The sequence below is a fragment of the Apostichopus japonicus genome, chromosome 8 (assembly GCF_037975245.1).
Source record: "Apostichopus japonicus isolate 1M-3 chromosome 8, ASM3797524v1, whole genome shotgun sequence".
Classification (NCBI taxonomy): domain Eukaryota; kingdom Metazoa; phylum Echinodermata; class Holothuroidea; order Aspidochirotida; family Stichopodidae; genus Apostichopus; species Apostichopus japonicus.
This window is the reverse complement of record NC_092568.1, coordinates 38275928-38301098: the sequence shown is the minus strand read 5'-3', so window position 1 is coordinate 38301098 and position 25171 is coordinate 38275928. Positions and strand designations below refer to the sequence as shown.

Here is a 25171-nt window from a genome sequence, read left to right as displayed (position 1 = left end):
GGCAAGTCAATGTCTTCAACGGTGGTGGTGAGGGGGGGGGGGAGGGACTTTTCATAACAATGACAGGATAAAAGAATAGTGAAAAAGAAATAAAGAAAGAAAGGGTGCGGAGTTGTGGGTGAGGAAAAATGAAAAAGTCTACGGCACCTAGTATTCCCAGGCGGTCACCCATCCAAGTACTGACTAGGCTCGACGCTGCTTGACTTCGGTGATCGGACGAGAACCGGTATATTCAACGTGATATGGTCGTAGACATTAGAATGGTGAAATTTAAGCTTTTTATACCCGCCCGCCCCGAGACTTATTTTGCAAAGTTGGATGTTCAACTCTAGACCACCTATATGGTTACTTATCCCATTAAACTAAATAATGTGCATGTTTTTATATGACTTGAGAAGCTATATGGTAGCATATACGCCCGGATATGATTGCCCCAATGACTGACGCACGCACGCACACTCACACTGAGAGTCTGAAGCTAGCCACGTTCGTCCGACTTGTGAACAAACCTCTTAACATAGTGTTCGTACGCTGCTCATGGGAAGCCTAAAGTGGTCTAAAATTGCCTCAATCGACCTAATTTGTGCATCACATTTACTTCCTTTTGTGTACTCCGACATCCAAGCCACAAAAAACGAGAGATTTTGTTTGAGAACATATCAAGAAAGATGTTCTCCCGTTTCTTTTCGGCACTTTTCCTGAGGGAGAACACTCGTGCGTGCGTGCATGCATGCATGCGGAATGATATAGCCCTAATGATACACTTGTCTCGAATTAAAGGGGGCTGGAGAAAAACTTGTGATTGCAATGATCAGGTCACAACAATAGTGGTATATGGCAAGTCAATGTCTTCAACGGTGGTGGTGAGGGGGGGGGGGGGAGGGACTTTTCATAACAATGACAGGATAAAAGAATAGTGAAAAAGAAATAAAGAAAGAAAGGGTGCGGAGTTGTGGGTGAGGAAAAATGAAAAAGTCTACGGCACCTAGTATTCCCAGGCGGTCACCCATCCAAGTACTGACTAGGCTCGACGCTGCTTGACTTCGGTGATCGGACGAGAACCGGTATATTCAACGTGATATGGTCGTAGACATTAGAATGGTGAAATTTAAGCTTTTTATACCCGCCCGCCCCGAGACTTATTTTGCAAAGTTGGATGTTCAACTCTAGACCACCTATATGGTTACTTATCCCATTAAACTAAATAATGTGCATGTTTTTATATGACTTGAGAAGCTATATGGTAGCATATACGCCCGGATATGATTGCCCCAATGACTGACGCACGCACGCACACTCACACTGAGAGTCTGAAGCTAGCCACGTTCGTCCGACTTGTGAACAAACCTCTTAACATAGTGTTCGTACGCTGCTCATGGGAAGCCTAAAGTGGTCTAAAATTGCCTCAATCGACCTAATTTGTGCATCACATTTACTTCCTTTTGTGTACTCCGACATCCAAGCCACAAAAAACGAGAGATTTTGTTTGAGAACATATCAAGAAAGATGTTCTCCCGTTTCTTTTCGGCACTTTTCCTGAGGGAGAACACTCGTGCGTGCGTGCATGCATGCATGCGGAATGATATAGCCCTAATGATACACTTGTCTCGAATTAAAGGGGGCTGGAGAAAAACTTGTGATTGCAATGATCAGGTCACAACAATAGTGGTATATGGCAAGTCAATGTCTTCAACGGTGGTGGTGAGGGGGGGGGGGGAGGGACTTTTCATAACAATGACAGGATAAAAGAATAGTGAAAAAGAAATAAAGAAAGAAAGGGTGCGGAGTTGTGGGTGAGGAAAAATGAAAAAGTCTACGGCACCTAGTATTCCCAGGCGGTCACCCATCCAAGTACTGACTAGGCTCGACGCTGCTTGACTTCGGTGATCGGACGAGAACCGGTATATTCAACGTGATATGGTCGTAGACATTAGAATGGTGAAATTTAAGCTTTTTATACCCGCCCGCCCCGAGACTTATTTTGCAAAGTTGGATGTTCAACTCTAGACCACCTATATGGTTACTTATCCCATTAAACTAAATAATGTGCATGTTTTTATATGACTTGAGAAGCTATATGGTAGCATATACGCCCGGATATGATTGCCCCAATGACTGACGCACGCACGCACACTCACACTGAGAGTCTGAAGCTAGCCACGTTCGTCCGACTTGTGAACAAACCTCTTAACATAGTGTTCGTACGCTGCTCATGGGAAGCCTAAAGTGGTCTAAAATTGCCTCAATCGACCTAATTTGTGCATCACATTTACTTCCTTTTGTGTACTCCGACATCCAAGCCACAAAAAACGAGAGATTTTGTTTGAGAACATATCAAGAAAGATGTTCTCCCGTTTCTTTTCGGCACTTTTCCTGAGGGAGAACACTCGTGCGTGCGTGCATGCATGCATGCGGAATGATATAGCCCTAATGATACACTTGTCTCGAATTAAAGGGGGCTGGAGAAAAACTTGTGATTGCAATGATCAGGTCACAACAATAGTGGTATATGGCAAGTCAATGTCTTCAACGGTGGTGGTGAGGGGGGGGGGGGGAGGGACTTTTCATAACAATGACAGGATAAAAGAATAGTGAAAAAGAAATAAAGAAAGAAAGGGTGCGGAGTTGTGGGTGAGGAAAAATGAAAAAGTCTACGGCACCTAGTATTCCCAGGCGGTCACCCATCCAAGTACTGACTAGGCTCGACGCTGCTTGACTTCGGTGATCGGACGAGAACCGGTATATTCAACGTGATATGGTCGTAGACATTAGAATGGTGAAATTTAAGCTTTTTATACCCGCCCGCCCCGAGACTTATTTTGCAAAGTTGGATGTTCAACTCTAGACCACCTATATGGTTACTTATCCCATTAAACTAAATAATGTGCATGTTTTTATATGACTTGAGAAGCTATATGGTAGCATATACGCCCGGATATGATTGCCCCAATGACTGACGCACGCACGCACACTCACACTGAGAGTCTGAAGCTAGCCACGTTCGTCCGACTTGTGAACAAACCTCTTAACATAGTGTTCGTACGCTGCTCATGGGAAGCCTAAAGTGGTCTAAAATTGCCTCAATCGACCTAATTTGTGCATCACATTTACTTCCTTTTGTGTACTCCGACATCCAAGCCACAAAAAACGAGAGATTTTGTTTGAGAACATATCAAGAAAGATGTTCTCCCGTTTCTTTTCGGCACTTTTCCTGAGGGAGAACACTCGTGCGTGCGTGCATGCATGCATGCGGAATGATATAGCCCTAATGATACACTTGTCTCGAATTAAAGGGGGCTGGAGAAAAACTTGTGATTGCAATGATCAGGTCACAACAATAGTGGTATATGGCAAGTCAATGTCTTCAACGGTGGTGGTGAGGGGGGGGGGGGAGGGACTTTTCATAACAATGACAGGATAAAAGAATAGTGAAAAAGAAATAAAGAAAGAAAGGGTGCGGAGTTGTGGGTGAGGAAAAATGAAAAAGTCTACGGCACCTAGTATTCCCAGGCGGTCACCCATCCAAGTACTGACTAGGCTCGACGCTGCTTGACTTCGGTGATCGGACGAGAACCGGTATATTCAACGTGATATGGTCGTAGACATTAGAATGGTGAAATTTAAGCTTTTTATACCCGCCCGCCCCGAGACTTATTTTGCAAAGTTGGATGTTCAACTCTAGACCACCTATATGGTTACTTATCCCATTAAACTAAATAATGTGCATGTTTTTATATGACTTGAGAAGCTATATGGTAGCATATACGCCCGGATATGATTGCCCCAATGACTGACGCACGCACGCACACTCACACTGAGAGTCTGAAGCTAGCCACGTTCGTCCGACTTGTGAACAAACCTCTTAACATAGTGTTCGTACGCTGCTCATGGGAAGCCTAAAGTGGTCTAAAATTGCCTCAATCGACCTAATTTGTGCATCACATTTACTTCCTTTTGTGTACTCCGACATCCAAGCCACAAAAAACGAGAGATTTTGTTTGAGAACATATCAAGAAAGATGTTCTCCCGTTTCTTTCGGCACTTTTCCTGAGGGAGAACACTCGTGCGTGCGTGCATGCATGCATGCGGAATGATATAGCCCTAATGATACACTTGTCTCGAATTAAAGGGGGCTGGAGAAAAACTTGTGATTGCAATGATCAGGTCACAACAATAGTGGTATATGGCAAGTCAATGTCTTCAACGGTGGTGGTGAGGGGGGGGGGAGGGACTTTTCATAACAATGACAGGATAAAAGAATAGTGAAAAAGAAATAAAGAAAGAAAGGGTGCGGAGTTGTGGGTGAGGAAAAATGAAAAAGTCTACGGCACCTAGTATTCCCAGGCGGTCACCATCCAAGTACTGACTAGGCTCGGACGCTGCTTGACTTCGGTGATCGGACGAGAACCGGTATATTCAACGTGATATGGTCGTAGACATTAGAATGGTGAAATTTAAGCTTTTTATACCCGCCCGCCCCGAGACTTATTTTGCAAAGTTGGATGTTCAACTCTAGACCACCTATATGGTTACTTATCCCATTAACTAAATAATGTGCATGTTTTTATATGACTTGAGAAAGCTATATGGTAGCATATACGCCCGGATATGATTGCCCCAATGACTGACGCACGCACGCACACTCACACTGAGAGTCTGAAGCTAGCCACGTTCGTCCGACTTGTGAACAAACCTCTTAACATAGTGTACGTACGCTGCTCATGGGAAGCCTAAAGTGGTCTAAAATTGCCTCAATCGACCTAATTTGTGCATCACATTTACTTCCTTTTGTGTACTCCGACATCCAAGCCACAAAAAACGAGAGATTTTGTTTGAGAACATATCAAGAAAGATGTTCTCCCGTTTCTTTTCGGCACTTTTCCTGAGGGAGAACACTCGTGCGTGCGTGCATGCATGCATGCGGAATGATATAGCCCTAATGATACACTTGTCTCGAATTAAAGGGGGCTGGAGAAAAACTTGTGATTGCAATGATCAGGTCACAACAATAGTGGTATATGGCAAGTCAATGTCTTCAACGGTGGTGGTGAGGGGGGGGGGGGAGGGGACTTTTCATAACAATGACAGGATAAAAGAATAGTGAAAAAGAAATAAAGAAAGAAAGGGTGCGGAGTTGTGGGTGAGGAAAATGAAAAAGTCTACGGCACCTAGTATTCCCAGGCGGTCACCCATCCAAGTACTGACTAGGCTCGACGCTGCTTGACTTCGGTGATCGGACGAGAACCGGTATATTCAACGTGATATGGTCGTAGACATTAGAATGGTGAAATTTAAGCTTTTTATACCCGCCCGCCCCGAGACTTATTTTGCAAAGTTGGATGTTCAACTCTAGACCACCTATATGGTTACTTATCCCATTAAACTAAATAATGTGCATGTTTTTATATGACTTGAGAAGCTATATGGTAGCATATACGCCCGGATATGATTGCCCCAATGACTGACGCACGCACGCACACTCACACTGAGAGTCTGAAGCTAGCCACGTTCGTCCGACTTGTGAACAAACCTCTTAACATAGTGTTCGTACGCTGCTCATGGGAAGCCTAAAGTGGTCTAAAATTGCCTCAATCGACCTAATTTGTGCATCACATTTACTTCCTTTTGTGTACTCCGACATCCAAGCCACAAAAAACGAGAGATTTTGTTTGAGAACATATCAAGAAAGATGTTCTCCCGTTTCTTTTCGGCACTTTTCCTGAGGGAGAACACTCGTGCGTGCGTGCATGCATGCATGCGGAATGATATAGCCCTAATGATACACTTGTCTCGAATTAAAGGGGGCTGGAGAAAAACTTGTGATTGCAATGATCAGGTCACAACAATAGTGGTATATGGCAAGTCAATGTCTTCAACGGTGGTGGTGAGGGGGGGGGGGGAGGGACTTTTCATAACAATGACAGGATAAAAGAATAGTGAAAAAGAAATAAAGAAAGAAAGGGTGCGGAGTTGTGGGTGAGGAAAAATGAAAAAGTCTACGGCACCTAGTATTCCCAGGCGGTCACCCATCCAAGTACTGACTAGGCTCGACGCTGCTTGACTTCGGTGATCGGACGAGAACCGGTATATTCAACGTGATATGGTCGTAGACATTAGAATGGTGAAATTTAAGCTTTTTATACCCGCCCGCCCCGAGACTTATTTTGCAAAGTTGGATGTTCAACTCTAGACCACCTATATGGTTACTTATCCCATTAAACTAAATAATGTGCATGTTTTTATATGACTTGAGAAGCTATATGGTAGCATATACGCCCGGATATGATTGCCCCAATGACTGACGCACGCACGCACACTCACACTGAGAGTCTGAAGCTAGCCACGTTCGTCCGACTTGTGAACAAACCTCTTAACATAGTGTTCGTACGCTGCTCATGGGAAGCCTAAAGTGGTCTAAAATTGCCTCAATCGACCTAATTTGTGCATCACATTTACTTCCTTTTGTGTACTCCGACATCCAAGCCACAAAAAACGAGAGATTTTGTTTGAGAACATATCAAGAAAGATGTTCTCCCGTTTCTTTTCGGCACTTTTCCTGAGGGAGAACACTCGTGCGTGCGTGCATGCATGCATGCGGAATGATATAGCCCTAATGATACACTTGTCTCGAATTAAAGGGGGCTGGAGAAAAACTTGTGATTGCAATGATCAGGTCACAACAATAGTGGTATATGGCAAGTCAATGTCTTCAACGGTGGTGGTGAGGGGGGGGGGGGAGGGACTTTTCATAACAATGACAGGATAAAAGAATAGTGAAAAAGAAATAAAGAAAGAAAGGGTGCGGAGTTGTGGGTGAGGAAAAATGAAAAAGTCTACGGCACCTAGTATTCCCAGGCGGTCACCCATCCAAGTACTGACTAGGCTCGACGCTGCTTGACTTCGGTGATCGGACGAGAACCGGTATATTCAACGTGATATGGTCGTAGACATTAGAATGGTGAAATTTAAGCTTTTTATACCCGCCCGCCCCGAGACTTATTTTGCAAAGTTGGATGTTCAACTCTAGACCACCTATATGGTTACTTATCCCATTAAACTAAATAATGTGCATGTTTTTATATGACTTGAGAAGCTATATGGTAGCATATACGCCCGGATATGATTGCCCCAATGACTGACGCACGCACGCACACTCACACTGAGAGTCTGAAGCTAGCCACGTTCGTCCGACTTGTGAACAAACCTCTTAACATAGTGTTCGTACGCTGCTCATGGGAAGCCTAAAGTGGTCTAAAATTGCCTCAATCGACCTAATTTGTGCATCACATTTACTTCCTTTTGTGTACTCCGACATCCAAGCCACAAAAAACGAGAGATTTTGTTTGAGAACATATCAAGAAAGATGTTCTCCCGTTTCTTTTCGGCACTTTTCCTGAGGGAGAACACTCGTGCGTGCGTGCATGCATGCATGCGGAATGATATAGCCCTAATGATACACTTGTCTCGAATTAAAGGGGGCTGGAGAAAAACTTGTGATTGCAATGATCAGGTCACAACAATAGTGGTATATGGCAAGTCAATGTCTTCAACGGTGGTGGTGAGGGGGGGGGGGGAGGGACTTTTCATAACAATGACAGGATAAAAGAATAGTGAAAAAGAAATAAAGAAAGAAAGGGTGCGGAGTTGTGGGTGAGGAAAAATGAAAAAGTCTACGGCACCTAGTATTCCCAGGCGGTCACCCATCCAAGTACTGACTAGGCTCGACGCTGCTTGACTTCGGTGATCGGACGAGAACCGGTATATTCAACGTGATATGGTCGTAGACATTAGAATGGTGAAATTTAAGCTTTTTATACCCGCCCGCCCCGAGACTTATTTTGCAAAGTTGGATGTTCAACTCTAGACCACCTATATGGTTACTTATCCCATTAAACTAAATAATGTGCATGTTTTTATATGACTTGAGAAGCTATATGGTCAGCATATACGCCCGGATATGATTGCCCCAATGACTGACGCACGCACGCACACTCACACTGAGAGTCTGAAGCTAGCCACGTTCGTCCGACTTGTGAACAAACCTCTTAACATAGTGTTCGTACGCTGCTCATGGGAAGCCTAAAGTGGTCTAAAATTGCCTCAATCGACCTAATTTGTGCATCACATTTACTTCCTTTTGTGTACTCCGACATCCAAGCCACAAAAAACGAGAGATTTTGTTTGAGAACATATCAAGAAAGATGTTCTCCCGTTTCTTTTCGGCACTTTTCCTGAGGGAGAACACTCGTGCGTGCGTGCATGCATGCATGCGGAATGATATAGCCCTAATGATACACTTGTCTCGAATTAAAGGGGGCTGGAGAAAAACTTGTGATTGCAATGATCAGGTCACAACAATAGTGGTATATGGCAAGTCAATGTCTTCAACGGTGGTGGTGAGGGGGGGGGGGAGGGACTTTTCATAACAATGACAGGATAAAAGAATAGTGAAAAAGAAATAAAGAAAGAAAGGGTGCGGAGTTGTGGGTGAGGAAAAATGAAAAAGTCTACGGCACCTAGTATTCCCAGGCGGTCACCCATCCAAGTACTGACTAGGCTCGACGCTGCTTGACTTCGGTGATCGGACGAGAACCGGTATATTCAACGTGATATGGTCGTAGACATTAGAATGGTGAAATTTAAGCTTTTTATACCCGCCCGCCCCGAGACTTATTTTGCAAAGTTGGATGTTCAACTCTAGACCACCTATATGGTTACTTATCCCATTAAACTAAATAATGTGCATGTTTTTATATGACTTGAGAAGCTATATGGTAGCATATACGCCCGGATATGATTGCCCCAATGACTGACGCACGCACGCACACTCACACTGAGAGTCTGAAGCTAGCCACGTTCGTCCGACTTGTGAACAAACCTCTTAACATAGTGTTCGTACGCTGCTCATGGGAAGCCTAAAGTGGTCTAAAATTGCCTCAATCGACCTAATTTGTGCATCACATTTACTTCCTTTTGTGTACTCCGACATCCAAGCCACAAAAAACGAGAGATTTTGTTTGAGAACATATCAAGAAAGATGTTCTCCCGTTTCTTTTCGGCACTTTTCCTGAGGGAGAACACTCGTGCGTGCGTGCATGCATGCATGCGGAATGATATAGCCCTAATGATACACTTGTCTCGAATTAAAGGGGGCTGGAGAAAAACTTGTGATTGCAATGATCAGGTCACAACAATAGTGGTATATGGCAAGTCAATGTCTTCAACGGTGGTGGTGAGGGGGGGGGGGAGGGACTTTTCATAACAATGACAGGATAAAAGAATAGTGAAAAAGAAATAAAGAAAGAAAGGGTGCGGAGTTGTGGGTGAGGAAAAATGAAAAAGTCTACGGCACCTAGTATTCCCAGGCGGTCACCCATCCAAGTACTGACTAGGCTCGACGCTGCTTGACTTCGGTGATCGGACGAGAACCGGTATATTCAACGTGATATGGTCGTAGACATTAGAATGGTGAAATTTAAGCTTTTTATACCCGCCCGCCCCGAGACTTATTTTGCAAAGTTGGATGTTCAACTCTAGACCACCTATATGGTTACTTATCCCATTAAACTAAATAATGTGCATGTTTTTATATGACTTGAGAAGCTATATGGTAGCATATACGCCCGGATATGATTGCCCCAATGACTGACGCACGCACGCACACTCACACTGAGAGTCTGAAGCTAGCCACGTTCGTCCGACTTGTGAACAAACCTCTTAACATAGTGTTCGTACGCTGCTCATGGGAAGCCTAAAGTGGTCTAAAATTGCCTCAATCGACCTAATTTGTGCATCACATTTACTTCCTTTTGTGTACTCCGACATCCAAGCCACAAAAAACGAGAGATTTTGTTTGAGAACATATCAAGAAAGATGTTCTCCCGTTTCTTTTCGGCACTTTTCCTGAGGGAGAACACTCGTGCGTGCGTGCATGCATGCATGCGGAATGATATAGCCCTAATGATACACTTGTCTCGAATTAAAGGGGGCTGGAGAAAAACTTGTGATTGCAATGATCAGGTCACAACAATAGTGGTATATGGCAAGTCAATGTCTTCAACGGTGGTGGTGAGGGGGGGGGGGGAGGGACTTTTCATAACAATGACAGGATAAAAGAATAGTGAAAAAGAAATAAAGAAAGAAAGGGTGCGGAGTTGTGGGTGAGGAAAAATGAAAAAGTCTACGGCACCTAGTATTCCCAGGCGGTCACCCATCCAAGTACTGACTAGGCTCGACGCTGCTTGACTTCGGTGATCGGACGAGAACCGGTATATTCAACGTGATATGGTCGTAGACATTAGAATGGTGAAATTTAAGCTTTTTATACCCGCCCGCCCCGAGACTTATTTTGCAAAGTTGGATGTTCAACTCTAGACCACCTATATGGTTACTTATCCCATTAAACTAAATAATGTGCATGTTTTTATATGACTTGAGAAGCTATATGGTAGCATATACGCCCGGATATGATTGCCCCAATGACTGACGCACGCACGCACACTCACACTGAGAGTCTGAAGCTAGCCACGTTCGTCCGACTTGTGAACAAACCTCTTAACATAGTGTTCGTACGCTGCTCATGGGAAGCCTAAAGTGGTCTAAAATTGCCTCAATCGACCTAATTTGTGCATCACATTTACTTCCTTTTGTGTACTCCGACATCCAAGCCACAAAAAACGAGAGATTTTGTTTGAGAACATATCAAGAAAGATGTTCTCCCGTTTCTTTTCGGCACTTTTCCTGAGGGAGAACACTCGTGCGTGCGTGCATGCATGCATGCGGAATGATATAGCCCTAATGATACACTTGTCTCGAATTAAAGGGGGCTGGAGAAAAACTTGTGATTGCAATGATCAGGTCACAACAATAGTGGTATATGGCAAGTCAATGTCTTCAACGGTGGTGGTGAGGGGGGGGGGGGAGGGACTTTTCATAACAATGACAGGATAAAAGAATAGTGAAAAAGAAATAAAGAAAGAAAGGGTGCGGAGTTGTGGGTGAGGAAAAATGAAAAAGTCTACGGCACCTAGTATTCCCAGGCGGTCACCCATCCAAGTACTGACTAGGCTCGACGCTGCTTGACTTCGGTGATCGGACGAGAACCGGTATATTCAACGTGATATGGTCGTAGACATTAGAATGGTGAAATTTAAGCTTTTTATACCCGCCCGCCCCGAGACTTATTTTGCAAAGTTGGATGTTCAACTCTAGACCACCTATATGGTTACTTATCCCATTAAACTAAATAATGTGCATGTTTTTATATGACTTGAGAAGCTATATGGTAGCATATACGCCCGGATATGATTGCCCCAATGACTGACGCACGCACGCACACTCACACTGAGAGTCTGAAGCTAGCCACGTTCGTCCGACTTGTGAACAAACCTCTTAACATAGTGTTCGTACGCTGCTCATGGGAAGCCTAAAGTGGTCTAAAATTGCCTCAATCGACCTAATTTGTGCATCACATTTACTTCCTTTTGTGTACTCCGACATCCAAGCCACAAAAAACGAGAGATTTTGTTTGAGAACATATCAAGAAAGATGTTCTCCCGTTTCTTTTCGGCACTTTTCCTGAGGGAGAACACTCGTGCGTGCGTGCATGCATGCATGCGGAATGATATAGCCCTAATGATACACTTGTCTCGAATTAAAGGGGGCTGGAGAAAAACTTGTGATTGCAATGATCAGGTCACAACAATAGTGGTATATGGCAAGTCAATGTCTTCAACGGTGGTGGTGAGGGGGGGGGGGGAGGGACTTTTCATAACAATGACAGGATAAAAGAATAGTGAAAAAGAAATAAAGAAAGAAAGGGTGCGGAGTTGTGGGTGAGGAAAAATGAAAAAGTCTACGGCACCTAGTATTCCCAGGCGGTCACCCATCCAAGTACTGACTAGGCTCGACGCTGCTTGACTTCGGTGATCGGACGAGAACCGGTATATTCAACGTGATATGGTCGTAGACATTAGAATGGTGAAATTTAAGCTTTTTATACCCGCCCGCCCCGAGACTTATTTTGCAAAGTTGGATGTTCAACTCTAGACCACCTATATGGTTACTTATCCCATTAAACTAAATAATGTGCATGTTTTTATATGACTTGAGAAGCTATATGGTAGCATATACGCCCGGATATGATTGCCCCAATGACTGACGCACGCACGCACACTCACACTGAGAGTCTGAAGCTAGCCACGTTCGTCCGACTTGTGAACAAACCTCTTAACATAGTGTTCGTACGCTGCTCATGGGAAGCCTAAAGTGGTCTAAAATTGCCTCAATCGACCTAATTTGTGCATCACATTTACTTCCTTTTGTGTACTCCGACATCCAAGCCACAAAAAACGAGAGATTTTGTTTGAGAACATATCAAGAAAGATGTTCTCCCGTTTCTTTTCGGCACTTTTCCTGAGGGAGAACACTCGTGCGTGCGTGCATGCATGCATGCGGAATGATATAGCCCTAATGATACACTTGTCTCGAATTAAAGGGGGCTGGAGAAAAACTTGTGATTGCAATGATCAGGTCACAACAATAGTGGTATATGGCAAGTCAATGTCTTCAACGGTGGTGGTGAGGGGGGGGGGGGAGGGACTTTTCATAACAATGACAGGATAAAAGAATAGTGAAAAAGAAATAAAGAAAGAAAGGGTGCGGAGTTGTGGGTGAGGAAAAATGAAAAAGTCTACGGCACCTAGTATTCCCAGGCGGTCACCCATCCAAGTACTGACTAGGCTCGACGCTGCTTGACTTCGGTGATCGGACGAGAACCGGTATATTCAACGTGATATGGTCGTAGACATTAGAATGGTGAAATTTAAGCTTTTTATACCCGCCCGCCCCGAGACTTATTTTGCAAAGTTGGATGTTCAACTCTAGACCACCTATATGGTTACTTATCCCATTAAACTAAATAATGTGCATGTTTTTATATGACTTGAGAAGCTATATGGTAGCATATACGCCCGGATATGATTGCCCCAATGACTGACGCACGCACGCACACTCACACTGAGAGTCTGAAGCTAGCCACGTTCGTCCGACTTGTGAACAAACCTCTTAACATAGTGTTCGTACGCTGCTCATGGGAAGCCTAAAGTGGTCTAAAATTGCCTCAATCGACCTAATTTGTGCATCACATTTACTTCCTTTTGTGTACTCCGACATCCAAGCCACAAAAAACGAGAGATTTTGTTTGAGAACATATCAAGAAAGATGTTCTCCCGTTTCTTTTCGGCACTTTTCCTGAGGGAGAACACTCGTGCGTGCGTGCATGCATGCATGCGGAATGATATAGCCCTAATGATACACTTGTCTCGAATTAAAGGGGGCTGGAGAAAAACTTGTGATTGCAATGATCAGGTCACAACAATAGTGGTATATGGCAAGTCAATGTCTTCAACGGTGGTGGTGAGGGGGGGGGGGAGGGACTTTTCATAACAATGACAGGATAAAAGAATAGTGAAAAAGAAATAAAGAAAGAAAGGGTGCGGAGTTGTGGGTGAGGAAAAATGAAAAAGTCTACGGCACCTAGTATTCCCAGGCGGTCACCCATCCAAGTACTGACTAGGCTCGACGCTGCTTGACTTCGGTGATCGGACGAGAACCGGTATATTCAACGTGATATGGTCGTAGACATTAGAATGGTGAAATTTAAGCTTTTTATACCCGCCCGCCCCGAGACTTATTTTGCAAAGTTGGATGTTCAACTCTAGACCACCTATATGGTTACTTATCCCATTAAACTAAATAATGTGCATGTTTTTATATGACTTGAGAAGCTATATGGTAGCATATACGCCCGGATATGATTGCCCCAATGACTGACGCACGCACGCACACTCACACTGAGAGTCTGAAGCTAGCCACGTTCGTCCGACTTGTGAACAAACCTCTTAACATAGTGTTCGTACGCTGCTCATGGGAAGCCTAAAGTGGTCTAAAATTGCCTCAATCGACCTAATTTGTGCATCACATTTACTTCCTTTTGTGTACTCCGACATCCAAGCCACAAAAAACGAGAGATTTTGTTTGAGAACATATCAAGAAAGATGTTCTCCCGTTTCTTTTCGGCACTTTTCCTGAGGGAGAACACTCGTGCGTGCGTGCATGCATGCATGCGGAATGATATAGCCCTAATGATACACTTGTCCTCGAATTAAAGGGGGCTGGAGAAAAACTTGTGATTGCAATGATCAGGTCACAACAATAGTGGTATATGGCAAGTCAATGTCTTCAACGGTGGTGGTGAGGGGGGGGGGGAGGGACTTTTCATAACAATGACAGGATAAAAGAATAGTGAAAAAGAAATAAAGAAAGAAAGGGTGCGGAGTTGTGGGTGAGGAAAAATGAAAAAGTCTACGGCACCTAGTATTCCCAGGCGGTCACCCATCCAAGTACTGACTAGGCTCGACGCTGCTTGACTTCGGTGATCGGACGAGAACCGGTATATTCAACGTGATATGGTCGTAGACATTAGAATGGTGAAATTTAAGCTTTTTATACCCGCCCGCCCCGAGACTTATTTTGCAAAGTTGGATGTTCAACTCTAGACCACCTATATGGTTACTTATCCCATTAAACTAAATAATGTGCATGTTTTTATATGACTTGAGAAGCTATATGGTAGCATATACGCCCGGATATGATTGCCCCAATGACTGACGCACGCACGCACACTCACACTGAGAGTCTGAAGCTAGCCACGTTCGTCCGACTTGTGAACAAACCTCTTAACATAGTGTTCGTACGCTGCTCATGGGAAGCCTAAAGTGGTCTAAAATTGCCTCAATCGACCTAATTTGTGCATCACATTTACTTCCTTTTGTGTACTCCGACATCCAAGCCACAAAAAACGAGAGATTTTGTTTGAGAACATATCAAGAAAGATGTTCTCCCGTTTCTTTTCGGCACTTTTCCTGAGGGGAGAACACTCGTGCGTGCGTGCATGCATGCATGCGGAATGATATAGCCCTAATGATACACTTGTCTCGAATTAAAGGGGGCTGGAGAAAAACTTGTGATTGCAATGATCAGGTCACAACAATAGTGGTATATGGCAAGTCAATGTCTTCAACGGTGGTGGTGAGGGGGGGGGGGAGGGACTTTTCATAACAATGACAGGATAAAAGAATAGTGAAAAAGAAATAAAGAAAGAAAGGGTGCGGAGTTGTGGGTGAGGAAAAATGAAAAAGTCTACGGCACCTAGTATTCCCAGGCGGTCACCCATCCAAGTACTGACTAGGCTCGACGCTGCTTGACTTCGGTGATCGGACGAGAACCGGTATATTCAACGTGATATGGTCGTAGACATTAGAATGGTGAAATTTAAGCTTTTTATACCCGCCCGCCCCGAGACTTATTTTGCAAAGTTGGATGTTCAACTCTAGACCACCTATATGGTTACTTATCCCATTAAACTAAATAATGTGCATGTTTTTATATGACTTGAGAAGCTATATGGTAGCATATACGCCCGGATATGATTGCCCCAATGACTGACGCACGCACGCACACTCACACTGAGAGTCTGAAGCTAGCCACGTTCGTCCGACTTGTGAACAAACCTCTTAACATAGTGTTCGTACGCTGCTCATGGGAAGCCTAAAGTGGTCTAAAATTGCCTCAATCGACCTAATTTGTGCATCACATTTACTTCCTTTTGTGTACTCCGACATCCAAGCCACAAAAAACGAGAGATTTTGTTTGAGAACATATCAAGAAAGATGTTCTCCCGTTTCTTTTCGGCACTTTTCCTGAGGGAGAACACTCGTGCGTGCGTGCATGCATGCATGCGGAATGATATAGCCCTAATGATACACTTGTCTCGAATTAAAGGGGGCTGGAGAAAAACTTGTGATTGCAATGATCAGGTCACAACAATAGTGGTATATGGCAAGTCAATGTCTTCAACGGTGGTGGTGAGGGGGGGGGGGAGGGACTTTTCATAACAATGACAGGATAAAAGAATAGTGAAAAAGAAATAAAGAAAGAAAGGGTGCGGAGTTGTGGGTGAGGAAAAATGAAAAAGTCTACGGCACCTAGTATTCCCAGGCGGTCACCCATCCAAGTACTGACTAGGCTCGACGCTGCTTGACTTCGGTGATCGGACGAGAACCGGTATATTCAACGTGATATGGTCGTAGACATTAGAATGGTGAAATTTAAGCTTTTTATACCCGCCCGCCCCGAGACTTATTTTGCAAAGTTGGATGTTCAACTCTAGACCACCTATATGGTTACTTATCCCATTAAACTAAATAATGTGCATGTTTTTATATGACTTGAGAAGCTATATGGTAGCATATACGCCCGGATATGATTGCCCCAATGACTGACGCACGCACGCACACTCACACTGAGAGTCTGAAGCTAGCCACGTTCGTCCGACTTGTGAACAAACCTCTTAACATAGTGTTCGTACGCTGCTCATGGGAAGCCTAAAGTGGTCTAAAATTGCCTCAATCGACCTAATTTGTGCATCACATTTACTTCCTTTTGTGTACTCCGACATCCAAGCCACAAAAAACGAGAGATTTTGTTTGAGAACATATCAAGAAAGATGTTCTCCCGTTTCTTTTCGGCACTTTTCCTGAGGGAGAACACTCGTGCGTGCGTGCATGCATGCATGCGGAATGATATAGCCCTAATGATACACTTGTCTCGAATTAAAGGGGGCTGGAGAAAAACTTGTGATTGCAATGATCAGGTCACAACAATAGTGGTATATGGCAAGTCAATGTCTTCAACGGTGGTGGTGAGGGGGGGGGGGGAGGGACTTTTCATAACAATGACAGGATAAAAGAATAGTGAAAAAGAAATAAAGAAAGAAAGGGTGCGGAGTTGTGGGTGAGGAAAAATGAAAAAGTCTACGGCACCTAGTATTCCCAGGCGGTCACCCATCCAAGTACTGACTAGGCTCGACGCTGCTTGACTTCGGTGATCGGACGAGAACCGGTATATTCAACGTGATATGGTCGTAGACATTAGAATGGTGAAATTTAAGCTTTTTATACCCGCCCGCCCCGAGACTTATTTTGCAAAGTTGGATGTTCAACTCTAGACCACCTATATGGTTACTTATCCCATTAAACTAAATAATGTGCATGTTTTTATATGACTTGAGAAGCTATATGGTAGCATATACGCCCGGATATGATTGCCCCAATGACTGACGCACGCACGCACACTCACACTGAGAGTCTGAAGCTAGCCACGTTCGTCCGACTTGTGAACAAACCTCTTAACATAGTGTTCGTACGCTGCTCATGGGAAGCCTAAAGTGGTCTAAAATTGCCTCAATCGACCTAATTTGTGCATCACATTTACTTCCTTTTGTGTACTCCGACATCCAAGCCACAAAAAACGAGAGATTTTGTTTGAGAACATATCAAGAAAGATGTTCTCCCGTTTCTTTTCGGCACTTTTCCTGAGGGAGAACACTCGTGCGTGCGTGCATGCATGCATGCGGAATGATATAGCCCTAATGATACACTTGTCTCGAATTAAAGGGGGCTGGAGAAAAACTTGTGATTGCAATGATCAGGTCACAACAATAGTGGTATATGGCAAGTCAATGTCTTCAACGGTGGTGGTGAGGGGGGGGGGGAGGGACTTTTCATAACAATGACAGGATAAAAGAATAGTGAAAAAGAAATAAAGAAAGAAAGGGTGCGGAGTTGTGGGTGAGGAAAAATGAAAAAGTCTACGGCACCTAGTATTCCCAGGCGGTCACCCATCCAAGTACTGACTAGGCTCGACGCTGCTTGACTTCGGTGATCGGACGAGAACCGGTATATTCAACGTGATATGGTCGTAGACATTAGAATGGTGAAATTTAAGCTTTTTATACCCGCCCGCCCCGAGACTTATTTTGCAAAGTTGGATGTTCAACTCTAGACCACCTATATGGTTACTTATCCCATTAAACTAAATAATGTGCATGTTTTTATATGACTTGAGAAGCTATATGGTAGCATATACGCCCGGATATGATTGCCCCAATGACTGACGCACGCACGCACACTCACACTGAGAGTCTGAAGCTAGCCACGTTCGTCCGACTTGTGAACAAACCTCTTAACATAGTGTTCGTACGCTGCTCATGGGAAGCCTAAAGTGGTCTAAAATTGCCTCAATCGACCTAATTTGTGCATCACATTTACTTCCTTTTGTGTACTCCGACATCCAAGCCACAAAAAACGAGAGATTTTGTTTGAGAACATATCAAGAAAGATGTTCTCCCGTTTCTTTTCGGCACTTTTCCTGAGGGAGAACACTCGTGCGTGCGTGCATGCATGCATGCGGAATGATATAGCCCTAATGATACACTTGTCTCGAATTAAAGGGGGCTGGAGAAAAACTTGTGATTGCAATGATCAGGTCACAACAATAGTGGTATATGGCAAGTCAATGTCTTCAACGGTGGTGGTGAGGGGGGGGGGGAGGGACTTTTCATAACAATGACAGGATAAAAGAATAGTGAAAAAGAAATAAAGAAAGAAAGGGTGCGGAGTTGTGGGTGAGGAAAAATGAAAAAGTCTACGGCACCTAGTATTCCCAGGCGGTCACCCATCCAAGTACTGACTAGGCTCGACGCTGCTTGACTTCGGTGATCGGACGAGAACCGGTATATTCAACGTGATATGGTCGTAGACATTAGAATGGTGAAATTTAAGCTTTTTATACCCGCCCGCCCCGAGACTTATTTTGCAAAGTTGGATGTTCAACTCTAGACCACCTATATGGTTACTTATCCCATTAAACTAAATAATGTGCATGTTTTTATATGACTTGAGAAGCTATATGGTAGCATATACGCCCGGATATGATTGCCCCAATGACTGACGCACGCACGCACACTCACACTGAGAGTCTGAAGCTAGCCACGTTCGTCCGACTTGTGAACAAACCTCTTAACATAGTGTTCGTACGCTGCTCATGGGAAGCCTAAAGTGGTCTAAAATTGCCTCAATCGACCTAATTTGTGCATCACATTTACTTCCTTTTGTGTACTCCGACATCCAAGCCACAAAAAACGAGAGATTTTGTTTGAGAACATATCAAGAAAGATGTTCTCCCGTTTCTTTTCGGCACTTTTCCTGAGGGAGAACACTCGTGCGTGCGTGCATGCATGCATGCGGAATGATATAGCCCTAATGATACACTTGTCTCGAATTAAAGGGGGCTGGAGAAAAACTTGTGATTGCAATGATCAGGTCACAACAATAGTGGTATATGGCAAGTCAATGTCTTCAACGGTGGTGGTGAGGGGGGGGGGGGAGGGACTTTTCATAACAATGACAGGATAAAAGAATAGTGAAAAAGAAATAAAGAAAGAAAGGGTGCGGAGTTGTGGGTGAGGAAAAATGAAAAAGTCTACGGCACCTAGTATTCCCAGGCGGTCACCCATCCAAGTACTGACTAGGCTCGACGCTGCTTGACTTCGGTGATCGGACGAGAACCGGTATATTCAACGTGATATGGTCGTAGACATTAGAATGGTGAAATTTAAGCTTTTTATACCCGCCCGCCCCGAGACTTATTTTGCAAAGTTGGATGTTCAACTCTAGACCACCTATATGGTTACTTATCCCATTAAACTAAATAATGTGCATGTTTTTATATGACTTGAGAAGCTATATGGTAGCATATACGCCCGGATATGATTGCCCCAATGACTGACGCACGCACGCACACTCACACTGAGAGTCTGAAGCTAGCCACGTTCGTCCGACTTGTGAACAAACCTCTTAACATAGTGTTCGTACGCTGCTCATGGGAAGCCTAAAGTGGTCTAAAATTGCCTCAATCGACCTAATTTGTGCATCACATTTACTTCCTTTTGTGTACTCCGACATCCAAGCCACAAAAAACGAGAGATTTTGTTTGAGAACATATCAAGAAAGATGTTCTCCCGTTTCTTTTCGGCACTTTTCCTGAGGGAGAACACTCGTGCGTGCGTGCATGCATGCATGCGGAATGATATAGCCCTAATGATACACTTGTCTCGAATTAAAGGGGGCTGGAGAAAAACTTGTGATTGCAATGATCAGGTCACAACAATAGTGGTATATGGCAAGTCAATGTCTTCAACGGTGGTGGTGAGGGGGGGGGGGAGGGACTTTTCATAACAATGACAGGATAAAAGAATAGTGAAAAAGAAATAAAGAAAGAAAGGGTGCGGAGTTGTGGGTGAGGAAAAATGAAAAAGTCTACGGCACCTAGTATTCCCAGGCGGTCACCCATCCAAGTACTGACTAGGCTCGACGCTGCTTGACTTCGGTGATCGGACGAGAACCGGTATATTCAACGTGATATGGTCGTAGACATTAGAATGGTGAAATTTAAGCTTTTTATACCCGCCCGCCCCGAGACTTATTTTGCAAAGTTGGATGTTCAACTCTAGACCACCTATATGGTTACTTATCCCATTAAACTAAATAATGTGCATGTTTTTATATGACTTGAGAAGCTATATGGTAGCATATACGCCCGGATATGATTGCCCCAATGACTGACGCACGCACGCACACTCACACTGAGAGTCTGAAGCTAGCCACGTTCGTCCGACTTGTGAACAAACCTCTTAACATAGTGTTCGTACGCTGCTCATGGGAAGCCTAAAGTGGTCTAAAATTGCCTCAATCGACCTAATTTGTGCATCACATTTACTTCCTTTTGTGTACTCCGACATCCAAGCCACAAAAAACGAGAGATTTTGTTTGAGAACATATCAAGAAAGATGTTCTCCCGTTTCTTTTCGGCACTTTTCCTGAGGGAGAACACTCGTGCGTGCGTGCATGCATGCATGCGGAATGATATAGCCCTAATGATACACTTGTCTCGAATTAAAGGGGGCTGGAGAAAAACTTGTGATTGCAATGATCAGGTCACAACAATAGTGGTATATGGCAAGTCAATGTCTTCAACGGTGGTGGTGAGGGGGGGGGGGGAGGGACTTTTCATAACAATGACAGGATAAAAGAATAGTGAAAAAGAAATAAAGAAAGAAAGGGTGCGGAGTTGTGGGTGAGGAAAAATGAAAAAGTCTACGGCACCTAGTATTCCCAGGCGGTCACCCATCCAAGTACTGACTAGGCTCGACGCTGCTTGACTTCGGTGATCGGACGAGAACCGGTATATTCAACGTGATATGGTCGTAGACATTAGAATGGTGAAATTTAAGCTTTTTATACCCGCCCGCCCCGAGACTTATTTTGCAAAGTTGGATGTTCAACTCTAGACCACCTATATGGTTACTTATCCCATTAAACTAAATAATGTGCATGTTTTTATATGACTTGAGAAGCTATATGGTAGCATATACGCCCGGATATGATTGCCCCAATGACTGACGCACGCACGCACACTCACACTGAGCGTCTGAAGCTAGCCACGTTCGTCCGACTTGTGAACAAACCTCTTAACATAGTGTTCGTACGCTGCTCATGGGAAGCCTAAAGTGGTCTAAAATTGCCTCAATCGACCTAATTTGTGCATCACATTTACTTCCTTTTGTGTACTCCGACATCCAAGCCACAAAAAACGAGAGATTTTGTTTGAGAACATATCAAGAAAGATGTTCTCCCGTTTCTTTTCGGCACTTTTCCTGAGGGAGAACACTCGTGCGTGCGTGCATGCATGCATGCGGAATGATATAGCCCTAATGATACACTTGTCTCGAATTAAAGGGGGCTGGAGAAAAACTTGTGATTGCAATGATCAGGTCACAACAATAGTGGTATATGGCAAGTCAATGTCTTCAACGGTGGTGGTGAGGGGGGGGGGGAGGGACTTTTCATAACAATGACAGGATAAAAGAATAGTGAAAAAGAAATAAAGAAAGAAAGGGTGCGGAGTTGTGGGTGAGGAAAAATGAAAAAGTCTACGGCACCTAGTATTCCCAGGCGGTCACCCATCCAAGTACTGACTAGGCTCGACGCTGCTTGACTTCGGTGATCGGACGAGAACCGGTATATTCAACGTGATATGGTCGTAGACATTAGAATGGTGAAATTTAAGCTTTTTATACCCCGCCCGCCCCGAGACTTATTTTGCAAAGTTGGATGTTCAACTCTAGACCACCTATATGGTTACTTATCCCATTAAACTAAATAATGTGCATGTTTTTATATGACTTGAGAAGCTATATGGTAGCATATACGCCCGGATATGATTGCCCCAATGACTGACGCACGCACGCACACTCACACTGAGAGTCTGAAGCTAGCCACGTTCGTCCGACTTGTGAACAAACCTCTTAACATAGTGTTCGTACGCTGCTCATGGGAAGCCTAAAGTGGTCTAAAATTGCCTCAATCGACCTAATTTGTGCATCACATTTACTTCCTTTTGTGTACTCCGACATCCAAGCCACAAAAAACGAGAGATTTTGTTTGAGAACATATCAAGAAAGATGTTCTCCCGTTTCTTTTCGGCACTTTTCCTGAGGGAGAACACTCGTGCGTGCGTGCATGCATGCGGAATGATATAGCCCTAATGATACACTTGTCTCGAATTAAAGGGGGCTGGAGAAAAACTTGTGATTGCAATGATCAGGTCACAACATAGTGGTATATGGCAAGTCAATGTCTTCAACGGTGGTGGTGAGGGGGGGGGGGGGAGGGACTTTTCATAACAATGACAGGATAAAAGAATAGTGAAAAAGAAATAAAGAAAGAAAGGGTGCGGAGTTGTGGGTGAGGAAAAATGAAAAAGTCTACGGCACCTAGTATTCCCAGGCGGTCACCCATCCAAGTACTGACTAGGCTCGACGCTGCTTGACTTCGGTGATCGGACGAGAACCGGTATATTCAACGTGATATGGTCGTAGACATTAGAATGGTGAAATTTAAGCTTTTTTATACCCGCCCGCCCCGAGACTTATTTTGCAAAGTTGGATGTTCAACTCTAGACCACCTATATGGTTACTTATCCCATTAAACTAAATAATGTGCATGTTTTTATATGACTTGAGAAGCTATATGGTAGCATATACGCCCGGATATGATTGCCCCAATGACTGACGCACGCACGCACACTCACACTGAGAGTCTGAAGCTAGCCACGTTCGTCCGACTTGTGAACAAACCTCTTAACATAGTGTTCGTACGCTGCTCATGGGAAGCCTAAAGTGGTCTAAAATTGCCCTCAATCGACCTAATTTGTGCATCACATTTACTTCCTTTTGTGTACTCCGACATCCAAGCCACAAAAAACGAGAGATTTTGTTTGAGAACATATCAAGAAAGATGTTCTCCCGTTTCTTTTCGGCACTTTTCCTGAGGGGAGAACACTCGTGCGTGCGTGCATGCATGCATGCGGAATGATATAGCCCTAATGATACACTTGTCTCGAATTAAAGGGGGCTGGAGAAAAACTTGTGATTGCAATGATCAGGTCACAACAATAGTGGTATATGGCAAGTCAATGTCTTCAACGGTGGTGGTGAGGGGGGGGGGGAGGGACTTTTCATAACAATGACAGGATAAAAGAATAGTGAAAAAGAAATAAAGAAAGAAAGGGTGCGGAGTTGTGGGTGAGGAAAAATGAAAAAGTCTACGGCACCTAGTATTCCCAGGCGGTCACCCATCCAAGTACTGACTAGGCTCGACGCTGCTTGACTTCGGTGATCGGACGAGAACCGGTATATTCAACGTGATATGGTCGTAGACATTAGAATGGTGAAATTTAAGCTTTTTATACCCGCCCGCCCCGAGACTTATTTTGCAAAGTTGGATGTTCAACTCTAGACCACCTATATGGTTACTTATCCCATTAAACTAAATAATGTGCATGTTTTTATATGACTTGAGAAGCTATATGGTAGCATATACGCCCGGATATGATTGCCCCAATGACTGACGCACGCACGCACACTCACACTGAGAGTCTGAAGCTAGCCACGTTCGTCCGACTTGTGAACAAACCTCTTAACATAGTGTTCGTACGCTGCTCATGGGAAGCCTAAAGTGGTCTAAAATTGCCTCAATCGACCTAATTTGTGCATCACATTTACTTCCTTTTGTGTACTCCGACATCCAAGCCACAAAAAACGAGAGATTTTGTTTGAGAACATATCAAGAAAGATGTTCTCCCGTTTCTTTTCGGCACTTTTCCTGAGGGAGAACACTCGTGCGTGCGTGCATGCATGCATGCGGAATGATATAGCCCTAATGATACACTTGTCTCGAATTAAAGGGGGCTGGAGAAAAACTTGTGATTGCAATGATCAGGTCACAACAATAGTGGTATATGGCAAGTCAATGTCTTCAACGGTGGTGGTGAGGGGGGGGGGGGAGGGACTTTTCATAACAATGACAGGATAAAAGAATAGTGAAAAAGAAATAAAGAAAGAAAGGGTGCGGAGTTGTGGGTGAGGAAAAATGAAAAAGTCTACGGCACCTAGTATTCCCAGGCGGTCACCCATCCAAGTACTGACTAGGCTCGACGCTGCTTGACTTCGGTGATCGGACGAGAACCGGTATATTCAACGTGATATGGTCGTAGACATTAGAATGGTGAAATTTAAGCTTTTATACCCGCCCGCCCCGAGACTTATTTTGCAAAGTTGGATGTTCAACTCTAGACCACCTATATGGTTACTTATCCCATTAAACTAAATAATGTGCATGTTTTTATATGACTTGAGAAGCTATATGGTAGCATATACGCCCGGATATGATTGCCCCCAATGACTGACGCACGCACGCACACTCACACTGAGAGTCTGAAGCTAGCCACGTTCGTCCGACTTGTGAACAAACCTCTTAACATAGTGTTCGTACGCTGCTCATGGGAAGCCTAAAGTGGTCTAAAATTGCCTCAATCGACCTAATTTGTGCATCACATTTACTTCCTTTTGTGTACTCCGACATCCAAGCCACAAAAAACGAGAGATTTTGTTTGAGAACATATCAAGAAAGATGTTCTCCCGTTTCTTTTCGGCACTTTTCCTGAGGGAGAACACTCGTGCGTGCGTGCATGCATGCATGCGGAATGATATAGCCCTAATGATACACTTGTCTCGAATTAAAGGGGGCTGGAGAAAAACTTGTGATTGCAATGATCAGGTCACAACAATAGTGGTATATGGCAAGTCAATGTCTTCAACGGTGGTGGTGAGGGGGGGGGGGAGGGACTTTTCATAACAATGACAGGATAA

General features: G+C 44.1%; 29 non-coding genes and 1 pseudogene across 29 annotated transcripts; all 30 read right to left on the bottom strand.

Annotated features, from left to right (window-relative positions):
- Positions 1 to 135: 135 nt before the first annotated feature.
- On the bottom strand, positions 136 to 254 carry LOC139972446 (5S ribosomal RNA). Its single transcript, XR_011794865.1, has one exon. It is a non-coding gene; the product is annotated as a 5S ribosomal RNA (ribosomal RNA).
- A 719-nt stretch (positions 255 to 973) lies between these two features.
- Positions 974 to 1092, bottom strand: LOC139972445 (5S ribosomal RNA). Its single transcript, XR_011794864.1, has one exon. It is a non-coding gene; the product is annotated as a 5S ribosomal RNA (ribosomal RNA).
- A 718-nt stretch (positions 1093 to 1810) lies between these two features.
- Positions 1811 to 1929, bottom strand: LOC139972444 (5S ribosomal RNA). The gene has a single exon (XR_011794863.1). It is a non-coding gene; the product is annotated as a 5S ribosomal RNA (ribosomal RNA).
- Positions 1930 to 2648: 719 nt separating this feature from the next.
- Positions 2649 to 2767, bottom strand: LOC139972443 (5S ribosomal RNA). Its single transcript, XR_011794862.1, has one exon. It is a non-coding gene; the product is annotated as a 5S ribosomal RNA (ribosomal RNA).
- A 718-nt stretch (positions 2768 to 3485) lies between these two features.
- On the bottom strand, positions 3486 to 3604 carry LOC139972442 (5S ribosomal RNA). The gene has a single exon (XR_011794861.1). It is a non-coding gene; the product is annotated as a 5S ribosomal RNA (ribosomal RNA).
- Positions 3605 to 4319: 715 nt separating this feature from the next.
- Positions 4320 to 4438, bottom strand: LOC139972668 (5S ribosomal RNA; annotated as a pseudogene).
- A 718-nt stretch (positions 4439 to 5156) lies between these two features.
- On the bottom strand, positions 5157 to 5275 carry LOC139972440 (5S ribosomal RNA). The gene has a single exon (XR_011794859.1). It is a non-coding gene; the product is annotated as a 5S ribosomal RNA (ribosomal RNA).
- A 718-nt stretch (positions 5276 to 5993) lies between these two features.
- LOC139972439 (5S ribosomal RNA) lies at positions 5994 to 6112 on the bottom strand. The gene has a single exon (XR_011794858.1). It is a non-coding gene; the product is annotated as a 5S ribosomal RNA (ribosomal RNA).
- A 718-nt stretch (positions 6113 to 6830) lies between these two features.
- Positions 6831 to 6949, bottom strand: LOC139972437 (5S ribosomal RNA). Its single transcript, XR_011794857.1, has one exon. It is a non-coding gene; the product is annotated as a 5S ribosomal RNA (ribosomal RNA).
- A 718-nt stretch (positions 6950 to 7667) lies between these two features.
- On the bottom strand, positions 7668 to 7786 carry LOC139972436 (5S ribosomal RNA). The gene has a single exon (XR_011794856.1). It is a non-coding gene; the product is annotated as a 5S ribosomal RNA (ribosomal RNA).
- A 718-nt stretch (positions 7787 to 8504) lies between these two features.
- LOC139972435 (5S ribosomal RNA) lies at positions 8505 to 8623 on the bottom strand. The gene has a single exon (XR_011794855.1). It is a non-coding gene; the product is annotated as a 5S ribosomal RNA (ribosomal RNA).
- A 717-nt stretch (positions 8624 to 9340) lies between these two features.
- LOC139972434 (5S ribosomal RNA) lies at positions 9341 to 9459 on the bottom strand. Its single transcript, XR_011794854.1, has one exon. It is a non-coding gene; the product is annotated as a 5S ribosomal RNA (ribosomal RNA).
- Positions 9460 to 10177: 718 nt separating this feature from the next.
- LOC139972433 (5S ribosomal RNA) lies at positions 10178 to 10296 on the bottom strand. Its single transcript, XR_011794853.1, has one exon. It is a non-coding gene; the product is annotated as a 5S ribosomal RNA (ribosomal RNA).
- A 718-nt stretch (positions 10297 to 11014) lies between these two features.
- Positions 11015 to 11133, bottom strand: LOC139972432 (5S ribosomal RNA). Its single transcript, XR_011794852.1, has one exon. It is a non-coding gene; the product is annotated as a 5S ribosomal RNA (ribosomal RNA).
- Positions 11134 to 11851: 718 nt separating this feature from the next.
- LOC139972431 (5S ribosomal RNA) lies at positions 11852 to 11970 on the bottom strand. Its single transcript, XR_011794851.1, has one exon. It is a non-coding gene; the product is annotated as a 5S ribosomal RNA (ribosomal RNA).
- A 718-nt stretch (positions 11971 to 12688) lies between these two features.
- Positions 12689 to 12807, bottom strand: LOC139972430 (5S ribosomal RNA). Its single transcript, XR_011794850.1, has one exon. It is a non-coding gene; the product is annotated as a 5S ribosomal RNA (ribosomal RNA).
- Positions 12808 to 13524: 717 nt separating this feature from the next.
- LOC139972428 (5S ribosomal RNA) lies at positions 13525 to 13643 on the bottom strand. Its single transcript, XR_011794848.1, has one exon. It is a non-coding gene; the product is annotated as a 5S ribosomal RNA (ribosomal RNA).
- A 718-nt stretch (positions 13644 to 14361) lies between these two features.
- LOC139972426 (5S ribosomal RNA) lies at positions 14362 to 14480 on the bottom strand. The gene has a single exon (XR_011794847.1). It is a non-coding gene; the product is annotated as a 5S ribosomal RNA (ribosomal RNA).
- Positions 14481 to 15198: 718 nt separating this feature from the next.
- Positions 15199 to 15317, bottom strand: LOC139972425 (5S ribosomal RNA). Its single transcript, XR_011794846.1, has one exon. It is a non-coding gene; the product is annotated as a 5S ribosomal RNA (ribosomal RNA).
- Positions 15318 to 16034: 717 nt separating this feature from the next.
- On the bottom strand, positions 16035 to 16153 carry LOC139972424 (5S ribosomal RNA). The gene has a single exon (XR_011794845.1). It is a non-coding gene; the product is annotated as a 5S ribosomal RNA (ribosomal RNA).
- A 718-nt stretch (positions 16154 to 16871) lies between these two features.
- Positions 16872 to 16990, bottom strand: LOC139972423 (5S ribosomal RNA). The gene has a single exon (XR_011794844.1). It is a non-coding gene; the product is annotated as a 5S ribosomal RNA (ribosomal RNA).
- A 717-nt stretch (positions 16991 to 17707) lies between these two features.
- On the bottom strand, positions 17708 to 17826 carry LOC139972421 (5S ribosomal RNA). The gene has a single exon (XR_011794842.1). It is a non-coding gene; the product is annotated as a 5S ribosomal RNA (ribosomal RNA).
- Positions 17827 to 18543: 717 nt separating this feature from the next.
- Positions 18544 to 18662, bottom strand: LOC139972420 (5S ribosomal RNA). Its single transcript, XR_011794841.1, has one exon. It is a non-coding gene; the product is annotated as a 5S ribosomal RNA (ribosomal RNA).
- Positions 18663 to 19380: 718 nt separating this feature from the next.
- Positions 19381 to 19499, bottom strand: LOC139972419 (5S ribosomal RNA). The gene has a single exon (XR_011794840.1). It is a non-coding gene; the product is annotated as a 5S ribosomal RNA (ribosomal RNA).
- A 717-nt stretch (positions 19500 to 20216) lies between these two features.
- Positions 20217 to 20335, bottom strand: LOC139972418 (5S ribosomal RNA). The gene has a single exon (XR_011794839.1). It is a non-coding gene; the product is annotated as a 5S ribosomal RNA (ribosomal RNA).
- A 718-nt stretch (positions 20336 to 21053) lies between these two features.
- On the bottom strand, positions 21054 to 21172 carry LOC139972417 (5S ribosomal RNA). The gene has a single exon (XR_011794838.1). It is a non-coding gene; the product is annotated as a 5S ribosomal RNA (ribosomal RNA).
- A 717-nt stretch (positions 21173 to 21889) lies between these two features.
- LOC139972414 (5S ribosomal RNA) lies at positions 21890 to 22008 on the bottom strand. Its single transcript, XR_011794836.1, has one exon. It is a non-coding gene; the product is annotated as a 5S ribosomal RNA (ribosomal RNA).
- Positions 22009 to 22723: 715 nt separating this feature from the next.
- On the bottom strand, positions 22724 to 22842 carry LOC139972413 (5S ribosomal RNA). Its single transcript, XR_011794835.1, has one exon. It is a non-coding gene; the product is annotated as a 5S ribosomal RNA (ribosomal RNA).
- Positions 22843 to 23562: 720 nt separating this feature from the next.
- On the bottom strand, positions 23563 to 23681 carry LOC139972412 (5S ribosomal RNA). Its single transcript, XR_011794834.1, has one exon. It is a non-coding gene; the product is annotated as a 5S ribosomal RNA (ribosomal RNA).
- Positions 23682 to 24399: 718 nt separating this feature from the next.
- On the bottom strand, positions 24400 to 24518 carry LOC139972411 (5S ribosomal RNA). Its single transcript, XR_011794833.1, has one exon. It is a non-coding gene; the product is annotated as a 5S ribosomal RNA (ribosomal RNA).
- Between the last annotated feature and the right edge of the window lie 653 nt (positions 24519 to 25171).